Here is a 16,879-nt window from a genome sequence, read left to right on the forward strand (position 1 = left end):
AGCAAAGTTTTTCAATTCACATCACTTTTATTTCATGATTGAATAGATGAATAAAATCTTAAACAAAAAAATGTTTGCTTCATTTATATTTATCTGTACTTTTTTCTGTCTACTTCATTCACAGACTACTGCAACTCAGAGTGCAATCTTTCGATTACTTTCAACATTTTAGACTTTTGGAACTCAAGCACTTTAAGTGTCTTGAAAAATGGTCCATTATGGGATAGGTAAGTTGTTTGCTGGTACAGGACTGTCCTCGCTAATGTTAACTTCTAGTGCTGCAGCATCATGTTCTGCATTAAGGTGCAATTTGCACACAACTACACTTTTGTCCAAGCGGACATCGGGAAGATTGTTAAAAGACAATTTTCTACCCAACAAGCTTAATGTCGTCTCCTCTTCCTTCACTATTCACCAAACTTCTTGTGCGTGACATCACTTAATACATCCTGTGTATCTTCGCAGTGGCAAAGACCCTGTGTTTCAATTAACGTCTCCATGTTTTATACTGATAGTCTGGCATCCTACAAAGTATTATGGTACTTTCTCTGACTTAACTACGTATTTTTTCTTCTTAAATTGGCAAACTCTTCTTGTCCGAGAATCCATGTCAAGATGTCATGCGATGGCAGATATCATCTGAAAATACTAAAAAAATTGCATTTTATTTTCAAAAGCCAGGATATTTCACAAACTCTGGTAATTTCCTTTTCATTTCTTTTTCTTTCTAGCATACTCAACAAACCGGGGTTTTTTCCTTGGTCATAAAAAGAAAAGAACTAAGAAAAAAATAATAATGATGGTCAAGGTTAAAGTAGAGCTCTTACCAAGCTTCGTTACTAGCTATAGGCTCTTTATATTGAAGGTGAACCAGAGTCTGATCTTGTTTGAAAAACTTAATTTACTGTATGTTTAAGAAGAGTTTGGGCCTCGTATATTTTTATTACTGGTGCATATAGGTGTAACATATCGTTGAGAAAACAAAGAATCTGACGGTATAAGCTCATACATTTAGCTTCATATCAACGTCTGTCACGTGCATCGCGTGCATCTCTTGACGCCATGGAAACAGAACAATACACGCAGCCGAACTCCTATAAAAGACCTGCAGATCTTTAACCTTTTCAGAATTAACATCAAACAGTTTTCTGAAAGAATGGGTAGCAAAGCTGTGTCCTCTCTTCTATTTTTCATATTTTCATAACATTGCCAGACTTGATTGAATGTCTCACTGTACCTCATGCAACCCTGTTATGCATATTTTCAGGATAGACAAATTCTTTTTTACTTTTCCATCAGTCAGTGTGTCCTCTTGGTCAGCAGTAAAATCTAACTAAATATCTAGCTTCTCCTGCTGAGAAAAAAGCTAACATTAACATAGATTAACAGCCTTGTAACTGTGATTAGAGTAGGGTTAGCAAACAACAAATAAAACATGGAATAGAAATGGTACCATTGATGTGCAAGTTGAGCTAATCAAGCCTTCGATCATTTATTACCTATAACTGATGAATATGTAGCAAAAAATTCTAAAAGAGAAGGCTTATTTTTCAAAAAAATTTGAATCCCACATGTCCTCCAATTCTGGAATGATCCGTTTATTATTCATGTTGCTTGGTGACTATTTTCAAAACATATCTAAAGGTGCTCTTTCTAAATGCTTTAGTGCTTTTGACATTGCGTCCTCACCGCAATAAGACACCTTCTATAAGCGCGCAGTTAATTTGGTCTCACTTCACCAGGAACCGGTTTAAACACCTCCATGAAAGTCTGGGAGAGGCTTCAAACAAAGTGCAGCCTTTTCACAATGACTTAACTATAGCCTCACCTGCTGGCTGATGTCCCGCCAAAGCATGACTGACGTAACGCGGCAAATACCCGTAAAGGGCAGTACAGTGGCGCACTGAGTGACGTCAGTTACCGTAAATTACACCATTAACGCAACGTGAACTACTCAGTTTGTGGCTTCAGCTGTCAATATCAGTATGAAAATTGATTTCTTTTCATTCGAAAGAAAACTGAGTTACATAAAGAAATCTCAGAAGTATTGTTTTCTTTTTTGATTCACTAAATTAATCAACAACCTGTCTGTTTTTTCATGTTTTTGTACCAAGCTTGACAAAGCAAAATACATTCAACGGTTATAAATCATTGTAAAATAAACACTGAGCAGCTGTAATCCGAAAGGCCTATAATGTTGCTTCAGATACATTAAAATCTACCGATATGGTTAAACCCAAGTCCATTCAGAAAGCGTCCACTCACTCTGCTGAGCCAGCATCTGAGTGTTACACTGCCACCTGCTGTAATAAACGCAGCATTACAACTTAGCTCATGCGTTTTTATTTTTGCCTTGTCACTTCACATATTGGATCTGTATGAAAAACATTTCTCACGAGGCCCATTACAAACAAAACGAATCCTGCAGATTTAATTAAGATACCAGACAATAGACAGACAAACATACTGCACTGCAGATATCATCCACTTCCTGTGTGGCAACTGAACATATTTCTTTTAATATTTATTATTATTATTATTATTGACCTTTGTCTAATTAAACACAGGCACTATTACAAAATAGGACAGTGGTTCCCAAACTTTTTGGCTTGTGACATATTTAAAATGAAGCAATCAAGAGACCCCTCAGCTGTTATGAAAATGTTATGCAAAAGGGATGTTTTTCCCCTTCATGGATTTGTCTGATTTTCAGGTCAAAAATAACCATTTACCCCTATCATTAAGAATGGTATGCAGAAAAGTAAACAAAATGAATGTCCAGTTCTTCTTAGTAATATTCCAAGTTGAGAGCCACTGGCCTATTGGAGCAAGTGAGCATTACTTACTCTATATCCATATAATGTAACATAATGTGAACTATACAGGCGATCCGATGTGTTCATTTCAATCTTAATGGAAAAATAGACTCTCGGCACGACATCTGGTAGCTGCGTCAAAGGGAGGTAGTTTACGGTAAAACGGCGCCCATTACCATGTGATTTCACCGATGTTTGTAAACATGCGTCAGCCACATGTGATTCAGGCGATGAGGAAAGACTCTCCGGCTGTCCGCCAATCGGTGACCGGGGGAGTGTCAGGGGCGGGGTTCCCGTGTTGCGCTATGGAAAATCGTTAGGGGGATACACTGTGATAAACGTGCGCTCAGAGATTGATAACAGAGACAATGAGGCTGAAACGGGAATCCGGCGGAGCCACCATTCAGGAGAGCACTGGGTCCGAGCGGCGCCGGCCGGGAAACGGATCCGTCGGCACGAGAGGAACAGAGGCTTGGGATAAACACGTAAGTTATTTATGCTATAACGAGGCCAAAGCGACATAATGGTGCGTATGTTGCGTAGAGAATACCACTATGTAATTCATAACCGCCGGAGTGCTGGATGGAAATGTAAGAATTTAAAGAAAATAAAAATAAAAGCACAGAAGCGCTGACGCAAAAGTAGGAAAAAAGAAAATAAAAGTTGCGTATTCACAAGCCCATAGGACTCAGTATGTTGTTGTTGAGAAATGTTCTAAATTATTCTTTAAAAAAAAATCATGTTTCATCATCGATATGACAACAGGTAAATTAAACTGCGTCAGCGCGAAGTCCGACAAGCCACATGAATCCAGTGGGAATTTCCGCTGCGATGCTCAGACACGCTGCGACGGCGTGACAACGTAGTTGTGTTCGCTTTGAACCCTGACTTGCAACCGATTTAGATGTTAAAATGAGGATGTAAACAAAGTGAGTTTCGGCGGGGGGAGGATTCGGCAGGGGTGGCGTGTCAAGGAAGAGCTCGGAATAGGATGCTGCGCAAGAGATGGATAGTGCGTAATCCTGTTGTGGGAGAGACGACGTTACGCAGTTCATATTGGCACGATCATTTAACACTTCATGGTCTCTTTTTTAAAACGTCGCCACTATGAACAGACAAGTTTTTCTTTGAATGAAAGAGTGTACTTTACAAATATGGCCACAGATCGACCGCGGGATTCGTTTTTAGTGAGGTTTAAGGGGAAATGAAAACTTCAGCTAGAAGTGAGGAACACAACAGTGACGCAGCTTAATTTGGGTTTCGGGTGTCAGACAACATTTGCTGCGTCACAGAGATCCCAGGAGGTCCTTAATAGTAATCTGGCTTTATAGTGCGCACTTGATATGTTGAAAACACATATTTCCCGAACACAGGGGGTGCTGTTGAGTCAATGGGCTTTATCATCTGCTGTAGAGGGATGTTGACATACAGGTATGTCCTCTCTCCCCATCACTGCTCACTGTTCAACCTTTTTTTTGTACTGATAGCAAAATATAAAGTGATTTAATTTAAAATTACTGCACAAAGTCTTCCTACACCTGAGTTGTAGTTTTGTGCTCCATCTGCTACTTTGAAGGAGCAAGCTATTTAGCAGGTTTGTCACCGTTCACTAGAGCTTGTGATGCACCCCTTTGAGAGGACAACAGAACACCGACACGCCCGACATGATGCCACTGTTTTTGTTGTTGACAACAAGCCTGCTGGCCTCTCTCCCGCCTTCGTAATGACCCCAGTGAAGGAAGGTGTGGTGCCTCCTGCTGCTCACCTGCCAAAGAGACAGGAGATGAAGCACTTCATCACCTCTCAGAGGTTGTGAGGTGAAAATGAGACACACATGGGGGAGTAAACTCTACCCTGTCAAGTAGATTTGTTCAGTCAGTACATGAATCAGCAGAAGACTTCTCAAGTTGCTAAACCACTGGCAAGAAAATGGAAGGCGAAAGAAGGAGAGAGGACCTTTAGAGCTTTAATTATGTGTACTGAATAGAAACTTGATTCCTGAGGGAATGTCGTTATGGTAGTTTGAAACAAACAGGTAAAGGTCATGGGAAGAAGCTGATTACTGAATGGCTGTCAGGGGCGGTCTTACAGCAGAACATCACTGGTCCTTATTGATATTATTCTGAAAATATTAATATACAATTAACCTTATATCAAATGTTTAGGTCTGTCAAAGCTCATCAAAATATTTTCCACCGACTGTTCGAATCATGCCCAGTGCAGTAATATGCAGTCATAATGTTTACCATGTCCTCTGGAGGCTGACCAGTAGAACAAGTGACCCACTTTCACAGACAAGGAAACGTGACCTCAATAGTTATTTTGCTATTCTTTCGGGGAGAGGCGCTGCCTCTCAAGTCAAACAAACACAAGCTCAACTCAACCTAGTTTTATTCAGAGTTCTTGGAGATTTCACAATAATGCTGTTACGGCGCGCTAAAAAAACAATCCCTGCTTTTTCAGCTGGAGCAAATGCAATTCAGCTGATACTGGCGGACCCAAACTCGATGCGGCAGAGAAGTGCTTTTAAGAGGCGAAAGAGGCGTGAGAATCTCCTGATGGATGTGTTTACAGCAGGGGGGCCCAGCAGCACCTGTAGCCCACATAAACCTTCAGAGAAAACGGTGAGCGACCCACTGCCTTTTAAAACAGATCCCTCCTACACACAGATTATAGAATAGGAGGTGGCACGGAGCCGAGAGATGACAGTGCTAAATTAAACTCGGAGCACTGCTGGCTTTGCTAGATGATGATGTATTATTAGACAAATGTGAGGCAGCATTCATTCGCAGGTATGTGTAGCAGCTGTACACCTAATATGCAGCAAATTGAGCAAAGAATTTAATTTACAAAACACTATAAGCTACTGTAAATCACAAGAGACTACACCATATTGCTTATTAATGGCCTTGGTATTTCTGTGTATATTCACGTTTTAAGTTCTGTAAATACTTAAGATTAAGATTATTTAAGAAAAGTGAAATACTGAGATAGCTTCTTGTTACGTCTGCTTTTGTCTAAAATTACTGGACAAATACATTAATCAGGTTTTCCATGTCTTGGAAACTGGAAACCTCCACGACCACATTTCAAATCCCTTAAATCTTCGCATACTTCTGTCTCTACATGTTTAATTTGTAATGCCACTCTCAATACCAGCCAGACATCTGATATTTCCCAACAGACAGAGCAAGAGCCAGAAGAGAGTGACAAAGTGTAAATCATCTCTCACATCTGCCGTCTTCCCATTTATTTTCAACCCATTTTGTGGCACATCGAACAAAGTGTCACGCTCATGTGAACGCTCGCAATTTGTTGCTCCGAAGTGAAGATGAAGGAAATATCAGAGCTTTTATACGATCCAAACATTTGTTCACAAGCAAAAATCAGCAGGAAATAAGCTCTGATTGGTCCAGTCAGGTGTCATGGGATTCTGTTTGTGATTCCACTGCTTTGATGGAAGCACAGTCAACAGCCACTTTGAATGCAAAAAAATGACCACAGTGCTGCTGTTGCGAGCTGTGTAGGTGATTGAGACCCACATATATACATATATCGCTGCGTAGCATATTTACATATATGTAGTTAATATAGTTTCCTTAATTGCACAATAGTTTGAAGGCAGTTTAAAAACACATTACCTCAATGAGTTTGCCCCTCTCACTCCTGATAAATTAGGACCTCTAATCTGTAAGAGGATTAACCACCTACCCTGTTTACACGTGCCCGCATGCAACAACCTCACCCCCCGCTGTTATAAACACACAATGTCACACATATGGAGGCATTTGATGTCTGTTTTATGTCACCTGCTCTAATGTGACCCAAGCCAGTGGCCCGCCCTGTGAGACAGATTGGCAGGTCACAGTCTGCTGCCTGATGCACCATCAGTTCTTATCCAATTTCTTAAGCCACAGATATATAATATGTTACCATTTACTTAAATTAGAAAACAATTTGACCCATTCTGAGTGAAAAATTATTTGTTGTTGACTTTGACTTACCTTTTCCCTCCATTCCTGTGATTGTGTGGACATTGTGTGCAGCTTGATATTGTGGCGTCAAATTCAACCACAGTTGCGCAATTCACTTTTGTTTTGGTTTTTAAAGGGGCTGATGCGCCTTTAACAAGCAGTAGATGGTCAGGTGACTCGGCAGGAAAAAAACTGCTTCGATGCAGAAAGCAGCCTCTGCACACACACAATGGGCTGCAAAAAGAGCTTGTAGTAAAAAGAACAAGAGAGCAAGACAGAGTTCACGAATAGTAATGCTACGTGGGAGGAGTCGGAATAAACAAGGCGAAGACGGATAAAAGGAGAGTTGCGGCCTTCAGACTGCACTGTCTGCCTGAGTTATTCTGGAAGCTGACACTGTATTCATGTTAATACTGGGAGTGCCAGTCGAAATCGAGGACATTTTAGCCTCTTGTTTGGGTCAAAGTACATATCCATAGAAAAATGCTAACTATCACGTTCTCCCAAATTTGATTATCAGTGAAACATACAACCAGTCAGTACAACTGCTTTTATTTTAGAAGCCAAGACATTAAATTGCCAGTGAAGAGGATTAAGGACTGACAGACAGGGAAATTGTCCCCGAAAGACACATGAAGATTTTGGATTAGTTCCTACGTCACCTTTTCCCATCAACAGGACAACAGCGTCTGAGACACTGACAGAACGGGATAATGCCAGCCTTTTAATGCCAGACCTACAAACAGAATACAGTGAGTTTTCACATGAATCGTCTTGGTTTTGTGTTGTCAAAAGAAAACAGGAGCAGCAGTTGGACAGAGAAAGTCTCACGAGTTCCCAATAGACATTCTGACTTCTGCATGCCTCATTGGGATGGACAACAGGGGTTCATGCTAATGAATCCTTACCTATTTCAGGACCTGGTTTTTCCATCTCGTACCACAGTCAATCCCAGATGGACCGGCAGCAAGACTGGATGCTTGAGGCAGACCCAGGAGAGGACACAGTATCCTATTGTGAATTACAAAGAAGGCTGCGGAGATCTATTTTTCCACAGTATGATTCATAAACAGTTTTTGTTAGGGTTCATCTCTGGTGCCAGTCTGCTGCTGTGGCCTTTCTTAAACCGGGATCTTGGTCATCTGATGCACTTTTAATGCAAGGAATTGAGCTGCTGTGTCATTCTTTAAAATGCTGTCCATGACTCAGTGGTTCTCATTGGTGCCAGCAAAGAATCTTCCTGAGTGTCTGGTTCTATTTTAATCTATCTCTCTTTGGAGGGAGTCAGAACTCTGTAGCATCAGTTCACATGCGGGCCTCGGAAAACCTAGCAGTATTTAGACAGAGTTATCATCACAGAACATATGAAAAAAAGTCAGTACTAGAACTGCCAATATTTTTCTGTGCTCTTCAGAGAAATATGGTTTATAGTGATGATGAATTTAGACAAGCACTGTACTCAGTCATTGCAGTCGCTACATTAAGCAATTCCATCAGAAGAGAATGGAAAATGAAATTAGCATTAATTTAATGCACACAAATCAGATATAGCAGCTATAGGGAAAGGCATTTTTAAAAATAGCATTACAATGATTTAGTTGTTGAAATTAATTCAACACGTTGATTAACTTAGATAAACAGGGGTTTGATTGTGAGTCTCCACCGACATCATGCAAAACAGTCATTAAAAAACACGTTTCAAGGTGATGACAGCAGTGTTTCTCTCTAATTTCAGGTGGAGACATGGATTGAAACTATGATTTTTCTTCAAGTCGTCCTCCCCAGGGAACTGGTTTCAGATGGTGTCTTAGAGTATAAAATCCCATCTAGCACCATTTGAAATCGGTGTTCTTGAGTGGGAACAGACTTCAGGAATGACGTCAGGGTACAAGTGCATGCACTAGGTTGGCAGAAAGATTGCAGTTTAGTGGTATTGTTTGCATTCATGTTTTTACATCCCATTCCAGATTTGTGATGCATTCAGGCAGTTGAAGTCATTTAAGAATATCAATAAAACACATCTACTGATGCTGACAACAGGTTGTCCAGTGGTGCCATGGTGCAGTTCTCCAGACTGCTCGTGTTGGAGTCCAGTCTTCTGACCACCTGACCCCCTCTCACCAAGGCTGACCGTTTTCCTCTGGTGTTCAGAGTTTCCATCATGTCTAGCACCATTTGAAATCGGTTACAATGTGGAGGGACTATCAACAAACATTCTGCGTCAGCTACATGATGAAATTCCTCCAACTACCAGAAGATGGCAGCCTCACACTACCAACAGCATTCCAATGTAAGGAGGACAAGTTAGAAGAGTCCTGGAAACAGTGAAAGACTCACTGAATGACCCTGTTCTGGTCGGAGACCAGCAAAAGTTTGGAACAAAGCATAACTTGACGTCAAGGACTGCTTTGGCTTAGGAATTAGTTTTCTTCTTTTATCATGTTGCAGTTACTTAGCCGTGATGTCTGCTAGTTGCACAGTTATCTTCAAGGAATAGTTGATAAAAATTGATTATCTGGGTAAATGTTTTAGTAGTCCAGAGGTTGTGTTTCACATATAGGTGATTGCCTAGATTTAAATATGTAAATGTACAAAATGCTAGATTCCACTTAAATGAACATGTATTGTTAATCGCTATTTTAGCATTTCCAATAATAATCTCATTTATTAAGTCCTTAGGAAAATGCTGAAGAATTATTAAGAATTATTTTGTGTACTATAGCAAATATAATTTTGTGTTATACAACTGATCTTCAAATTCAATATGTTTTTGCTTTCATTTATTTTTGCTTCAGCTTAGTTAATAAATATATAAACAGACGGACGTTTAACATCAACTACTGTAGGTATGAGCTGAACCATTTTTAATTACAGCCTGTCATCTCTCCAACTCCCGGGCAGAGACAATTCTTTTGAGTTTTTGAGCTTTAAATTAAATTTAATTATAGCACATAATCTTTTAATACATGCCAGCCTGACATTCTCATGCTCCATTACTTGGAGACTAGATGGCAAATAAGGACCAACATTAGCTTCAAGCATCAAGCCTGTAGCTGTCAACCCTTTTACCCTCCGCATGTCATACAGCTGACATACGCATTAATGCAGTTGTCTTTTTGAATAAATTATTGAAAATTCTTAATTAAAATGTATGATTAACCCACACTGTCAAGGCTGTTCACCTTAACAGTGTGGGTTTAGAAGCGTGGTTCTGGAAAACGATCAGCAGTTTTTACAGAAAAGCATGAATCTAAGTAGCTTTAATACATAAAGACTCATTGCAGTGTTTGCATCAATATTATTATTATAGCATAGTGAGATTCTATTTTAATTTTGTCTCTTGTATTTACCCTCCTGTCAACCTTATAATAGCAGTATCATATAATAAATTAGGTGGAGCATCACTGCAGTACTTGACAGTTTGTCTAAAACTAATGCGCCTGCAAAGATGTTAAATTATTTTGTTTTATTTAAGTAATTGTACTTTATTCTGTATTCTTCTGTTTATGTGCACTTGGACATAGAAATACTGTTTGTCTTAAGGGAAGAGACTGGATTGAATGCCAAAATATGCTATTTGACAACGTAAGTGTATGTTTTCTATAACTCTGTTATCATTAAACATTATTTTTTTAACTTACTGTATTGAACATCCACAACATAACACCAAAAACATACAGCAAATGTTAATAAGATAGCAAACAGCCACAGTCCCTTCATCTGCTGAGTCACACTCCTATTTCAGTTGTTATGTAAAGACTTTGCTGGTTTTACTGATTGAGCTATTACAGATCTGTCATCACCTTTACCAAACAATTAAGTCTGTTGAACCACTGGCACCAGAAAGGTCTCCTCACAGCTTTTTAAATCCCCCTCTGACATTTTCTCACACCAACAGCACCCAAACGGGGTTATCTGCTAAGCAGTGCCGTCAACCACAGCTTTCTAATGACCCCCTACTACCTGCTGACCTTGTCAACAAGATAAGTGCCAGCCAGTCAAGTCAAAGCCGAAATAAAAGGGGATAAAAACTGAAAGGCTATCCTTGAGAGAGGTAAATCTAACTCACAACATGACCTTATTTTTATCTGTGGTGTCTGCGAGGAGCCAGCCTGGAAAAAGAGAAGTCTAAAAACAGTGTGTTTCTATGTCAACAGCAAACAAGATCATTTTCCTCAGTCATATCTTTTACGTTGGAACTACAGTGAGTCATTGGGAGTGCCTGATTTAAGTGTGACATCATCAGCAGCATCATTGATTCTGGGTTCCAACATGTTTTGCTTTGACTTGTTGGGCCTGTTTCAGTGTGTTGTGGTAAGTCTGACTGGTATCTCTGGTTACATAAAGCTACATTCAGAGTTTTCCTTTGACCTCAGCAGATGTAGGAGGAGGACTGCCAATTAAAATTACAGATTGGTTCTAGCAGACGTGGAAATTAGAAACATTGAATTAATTAAAAAAAAAGTCGGAAAATCAATCAACAGTATGTTTAATTCACAAAACAAGACAAATCATAGCCTGTTACAAATGAGAAGCTGGACTCATATAAACACACCCTTGCTCCACAACTCTCAAAGCAGGCTTAACTTACTTTGTCTGGTATGAACAGAGACTGATGTAACTAAGTCTATTAAATTACTTCTTCCTTCTTTCTGCTCAGTTATACAAATTTTTATGGTATTTCACTGAGCTGCAACAGAAGGGAATAGTGTTAAAAGTTGATCCACACCAAAAGCCTAAGTTAAAAGCTCATCATCATCGACAGGAGCATAACAATGCACACTTTCATGCAGTCTTTCTTGGAAGGCATTCATTGTATAACATACACTTGTGCACACGCACAGTGCGAGAAATAAGCTAGAATAAGGCTTTTGAATATCACTCAAACCTCTTTCGCTGCCAGACACATTCTAACGTCAGAGAAGTGGAGAGAGTGTTTTTCACTTCAACCATCCATCCATGGAGCACTCCAGTTAGTCTACGAGCATCTTTATGCTACATTTTAACATTATTATTCACAGTTGCTACTTCTCAGAATATTTTTAGACAAAAGGCGGGTTATCTTTAAACTGACACTTGTTTTTTGGCCCTCAGAATCAGCCTGCCACACCTTTATACTGAAACCTCATTCCTGCTCTCACTGAGATATGTTTGCATGATGAGTGTCTGTAAGCTATGAAGCATAAGGACACATGTAATGAGCAGAGTTATACTAAAGTATACGATGTCCCTGACCTGATGTTTTCTACCAAAATAAAAGTGAGAGTAGTGTGCTCAAGTAAAGCTAATAAACTATATTGTTGAAGGTACTTCCACGAAGAGTTGCTCTATTCGAAACTTCTAAACATTTACATCAAGATCACTGCCATACAGATAACAGAGTATCTGCACTAGACATCTGTTTTTGGTCTTCTGCCTAGCCCTCAGTGGGAAGCATTTATGACTTGTTTGTCTTAACCTTAAAGATCTTCATCCGCTCTACTCATGAGAACAACTTAAAGAGAAGTCTATTAACACTAAGAGGTTTCTCTTTTTTCATTCTCTCTGTCTCTTTCTCGCTCTCTTTTTACTTTTAAAAAACCACAACATAGTTGTGCCAAACCCACTCTAACAATATGCCTCACATTTTGCATAACAATGGAAGTGATTCAGCAAAGATACATGAATCATAAACAAGACTGTATATGTCCCTTGTTCCAGTCAGGTTTACTCTACAACACCACATGAGTCAGTTCCTTTTCTTGTTTACCTCATGCATAAAACACCATCGCTCCCTCTGCCTCCCCCACCATGTGTGTCTGTGTGGCTGGAACAGGATTAAATGGTCTCATGCACGAGAGCATTTCCTGCCCTTAGTGTCATACAACAATATGAAGACTGATCATGATCTTGAAAAAATTATGTAATTAAGCCAATAAAAAGTCCAACTGAATGACAAAAAAAAGTTTTTAAAACAAACCTACACTACCTTTTGAAAGTTTGGGGTCGCTTAAAAGTGTCCTTGTTTTTGAAAGAAAAGCATTTTTTTCAGTTAAGATAACATTAAATTAACCAGAAATACAGTCCAGACATTGTGCATGTGGTAAATGACTATTCTAGCATGAATAAAAATGTGAGTTTCATGGAAAACATAAAGTTGTCTCAGACCCCAAACGTTTGCATGGTAGTGTGTATTTAGTTTTGACAGCATTTAGGATTATCTTTTGTGTGAATATGAAAACATTTACAATCAATCTGCCATTGGAAAATGTTTGATGATACACAAAGATCTGTTTTAGCACACTACAAATTATCAACAGCCAAGACAGATAAACAGAAGACACATCAACAGTTAGTATGATTTTGTCATGATAAACTCCTCATCCTGTCTTCATGAGTATTAATACTTTATCAAGGCATTCAAAACACATTATGTCAAAAAGAAAAATTTTAACACCCTGTGAAAGCAATACTGTAATCCCACATTACATTTAATTTATCTAATTTCACAAATTAGATGAACTGAATGCTCCTTAGTTGTGTGTTTATTCATTTAAATGTAGATAGTTCAGAGTAGGAACTGCAAAAATATTCAAGTAACTACATAGCATCAACACCACTGATGGGTGAAGTGGATCATATTAACAATGGAAGCTATAGCCGCCACACCACAACCACAACTTGGGAATGGCTTGAGGAATATGACTAACAGGTGTTGAGCAGGCCTCTGGATTCCCCAGATCCCAATCCGATCAAGCGTCCACAGAACGCACTGGAACAAGTCTGATCCACAGAAATCCCATCCTGCAACCCACTGAACGCAAACAATCCACCACCAGTGTCTCAGTGCCAGACACCACAGGACACCCCTAGAGTTCAAGCTCAGAGCTGTTTCAGTGGTACAATGGACCTACACCATATTAGCCAGGTGGTTTTAATGTTGTGGCTGATCAGTGTATGAGAGGTTTTCTTGTTTGTTTTTGTTTCAATAAATGTACACTACTGTTCAAATGTTAGGGTCACCCAGACAATTTCATGCTTTCCACAAAAAGTCATGCTTTCATTCATGTGCTAACATAATTGCACAAGGGTTTCTAATCATCGGTTAGCCTGTCAACACCTTTAGCTAACACAATGTACCATTAGAACACAGGAGTGATGTCTGCTGGAAATGTTCCTCTGTAACCCTATGGAGATATTCCATTAAAATCAGCTGTTTCCAGCAAGAATAGTCATTTACCACTTTAACAATGTATAGACTGTATTTCTGACTAATTTAATGTTATCTTTATTGAAAAAAATGCTTTTCTTTCAAAAATAAGAACAGTTCTAAGTGACCCCAAACTTTTGAAGGTAGCATATGGATAAAAATTGTTTCTTGTTTCACTGTTAGAGAGCGGTTGTTGTTTTGATCTAAAAAAAAATGTTTAAAATATTTTCAAAGAATCAGTAACTGGATCACCACAAAGAGGCTGGGGAGAGCTGTCATCAGCCTGTTCCTGCTCTTCCCAAACCGGATAGGGACTCATTTAGATCCAACGGAAAATGAATATGTGCTGGGTAAAATATTGCTACCGGCATGCGAAACTTTTACAACTCCAGTTTTTATGATTTCCACATCGTGAAACAAAAATTCTTTGATGTTATTGACTTCCTGAAAACTGTATATTCTGAAAGTGAAGAGTTCATTTGCAAAAACAGGTAACTCAGTTTTCAGAAAACTATTTTTTTTATTGTTTACTTGAGATAATAATAATAATAACACTAATAATTTATTTTTTCTCTATTTTGTCATGTATTTTTCGACTGAGTCAAATCCACTCAACTTCAATTTGATTGATATTATCTCAAGTAAACAATAAAAAATAAGTTTTCTGAAAATTTATCAAAATGGATTTATCTCTTTTTGCAAATGAACTCTTCAAGTGTTTTTAGGGATTCTGAAAGTGATGCTATAACATGAGTCAGGATGGGTGTGTTACTCTACTTCTGCAATGGAAAAACAGGATTTAAAGAGAAGGAGGAATCACTTTTGCTGGTTTAGTTGAGTGGAACACTTTACAGAGGGAGGACACCCAGTACATTTCCTGCTGTCATCAAGGCGATAGGTCACTCCACTCCCCGTGCTGAGGGCACATCTGAAAAAGACTGTTGAAGCAACACTAAAAGGGAATTACAGTTGTTAGTCATTAGATCTTATAAATAGTACACTAACTGGATTACATCCACATTATTAGTTAATTGTAAAACATGATTATAGTTGCAAAGCTGGACTATTGGTCCACTGATGAGTGTGAACTGAATGAGATTCAATAAGAAACTAGGTGATAGTTTACATTTTTAGCAATGATAGCAGCTCGTTTGAGGGATTCCATGTTGATCTGAAACATACACTACCAGTCAAAAGTTTGGACACACTTCATTCAATGTTTTTTATTTAATTATTATGTACATTGTAGATTAATACTGAAGTCATAAAAACTATAAAAGAATATGTCTGGAATTATGTTGTTAACAATAAAGTGTTAATCTTCAGTATTCAGACCCCTTGAAAATTTTCACTCTCTGTGTCATTGCAGCCATTTGCCAAAATCAAAAAAGTTCATTTTATTTCTCATTAATGTACACTCAGCACCCCACTTTGACAGAAAAAAACAGAAATGTAGAAATTTTTGCAAATTTATTAAAAAAGAAAAACTGAAATATCACATGGTCAGAAGTATTCAGACCCTGTGCTCAGTATTGAGTAGAAGCACCCTTTTCAGCTGGTACAGCCATGAGTCTTCTTGGGAATGACGCAACAAGTTTTTCACACCTGGATTTGGGGATTCTCTGCCATTCTTCCTTTCAGATCCTCTCCAGTTCTGTCAGGTTGGATGGTGAACGTTGGTGGACAGACATTTTGAGGTCTCTCCAGAGATGCTCAATTGGGTTTAGGTCAGGGCTCTGGCTGTTCTGAAGCCACTCCTTTGTTATTTTAGCTGTGTGCTTAGGGTCATTGTCCTGTTGAAAGGTGAACCTTCGGCCCAGTCTGAGGTCCTGAGCACTCTGGAAGAGGTTTTCCTCCAGGATATCTCTGTACTTGGCCGCATTCATCCTTCCTTCCATTGCAACCAGTCGTCCTGTCCCTGCAGCTGAAAAACACCCCCACAACATGATGCTCCCACCACCATGTTTCACTGTAGGGATTGTATTGGGTAGGTGATGAGCAGTGCCTGGTTTTCTCCACACATACCGCTTAGAATTAACACCAAAAAGTTCAATCTTGGTCTCATCAGACCAGAGAATCTTATTTCTCATAGTCTGGGAGTCCTTCATGTGTTTTTTGGCAAACTCTATGCGGGCTTTCATGTGTCTTACACTGAGGAGAGGCTTCCATCGGGCCACTCTGCCATAAAGCCCCGACTGGTGGAGGGCTGCAGTGATAGTCGACTTTGTGGAACTTTCTCCTATCTCCCGACTGCATCTCTGGAGCTCAGCCACAGTGATCTTTGGGTTCTTCTTTACCTCTCTCACCAAGGCTCTTCTCCCACCATTGCGCAGTTTGGCTGGACGGCCAGGTCTAGGAAGAGTTGTGGTCGTCCCAAATTTCTTCCATTTGAGGATTATGGAGGCCACTGTGCTCTGAGGAACCTTGAGAAAATTCAGAAATTCTTTTGTAACCTTGGCCAGATCTGTGCCTTGCCACAATTCTGTCTCTGAGCTCCTTGGGCAGTTCCTTGGACCTCATGATTCTCATTTGCTCTGACATGCACTGTGAACTGTAAGGTCTTATATAGACAGGTGTGTGCCTTTCCTAATCAAGTCCAATCAGTTTAATTAAACACAGCTGGACTCCAATAAAGAAGCAGAACCATCTCGAGGAGGATCAGAAGAAATGGACAGCATGTGAGTTAAATATGAATGTCGCTGCACAGGGTCTGAATACTTATGATCATGTGATATTTCAGTTTTTCTTTTTTAATAAGTTTGCAAAAATTTCTACATTTCTGTTTTTTTTTCTGTCAAGATGGGGTGCTGAGTGTACATTAATGAGAAATAAAATGATTTTTTTTTATTTTGGCAAATGACTGCAATGACACAGAGAGTGAAAACTTTCAAGGGGTCTGA

At 39.3% G+C, this 16,879-nt stretch overlaps 1 long non-coding RNA gene across 1 annotated transcript; it reads left to right on the top strand.

Annotated features, from left to right (window-relative positions):
- Positions 1 to 1,710: 1,710 nt before the first annotated feature.
- LOC127534185 (uncharacterized) lies at positions 1,711 to 10,426 on the top strand. The gene is made up of 3 exons (XR_007942207.1): positions 1,711 to 3,301; positions 5,280 to 5,440; positions 8,831 to 10,426. It is a non-coding gene; the product is annotated as an uncharacterized LOC127534185 (long non-coding RNA).
- Positions 10,427 to 16,879: the final 6,453 nt, after the last annotated feature.

This window comes from Acanthochromis polyacanthus, chromosome 5 (genome assembly GCF_021347895.1).
Source record: "Acanthochromis polyacanthus isolate Apoly-LR-REF ecotype Palm Island chromosome 5, KAUST_Apoly_ChrSc, whole genome shotgun sequence".
NCBI lineage: Eukaryota > Metazoa > Chordata > Actinopteri > Pomacentridae > Acanthochromis > Acanthochromis polyacanthus.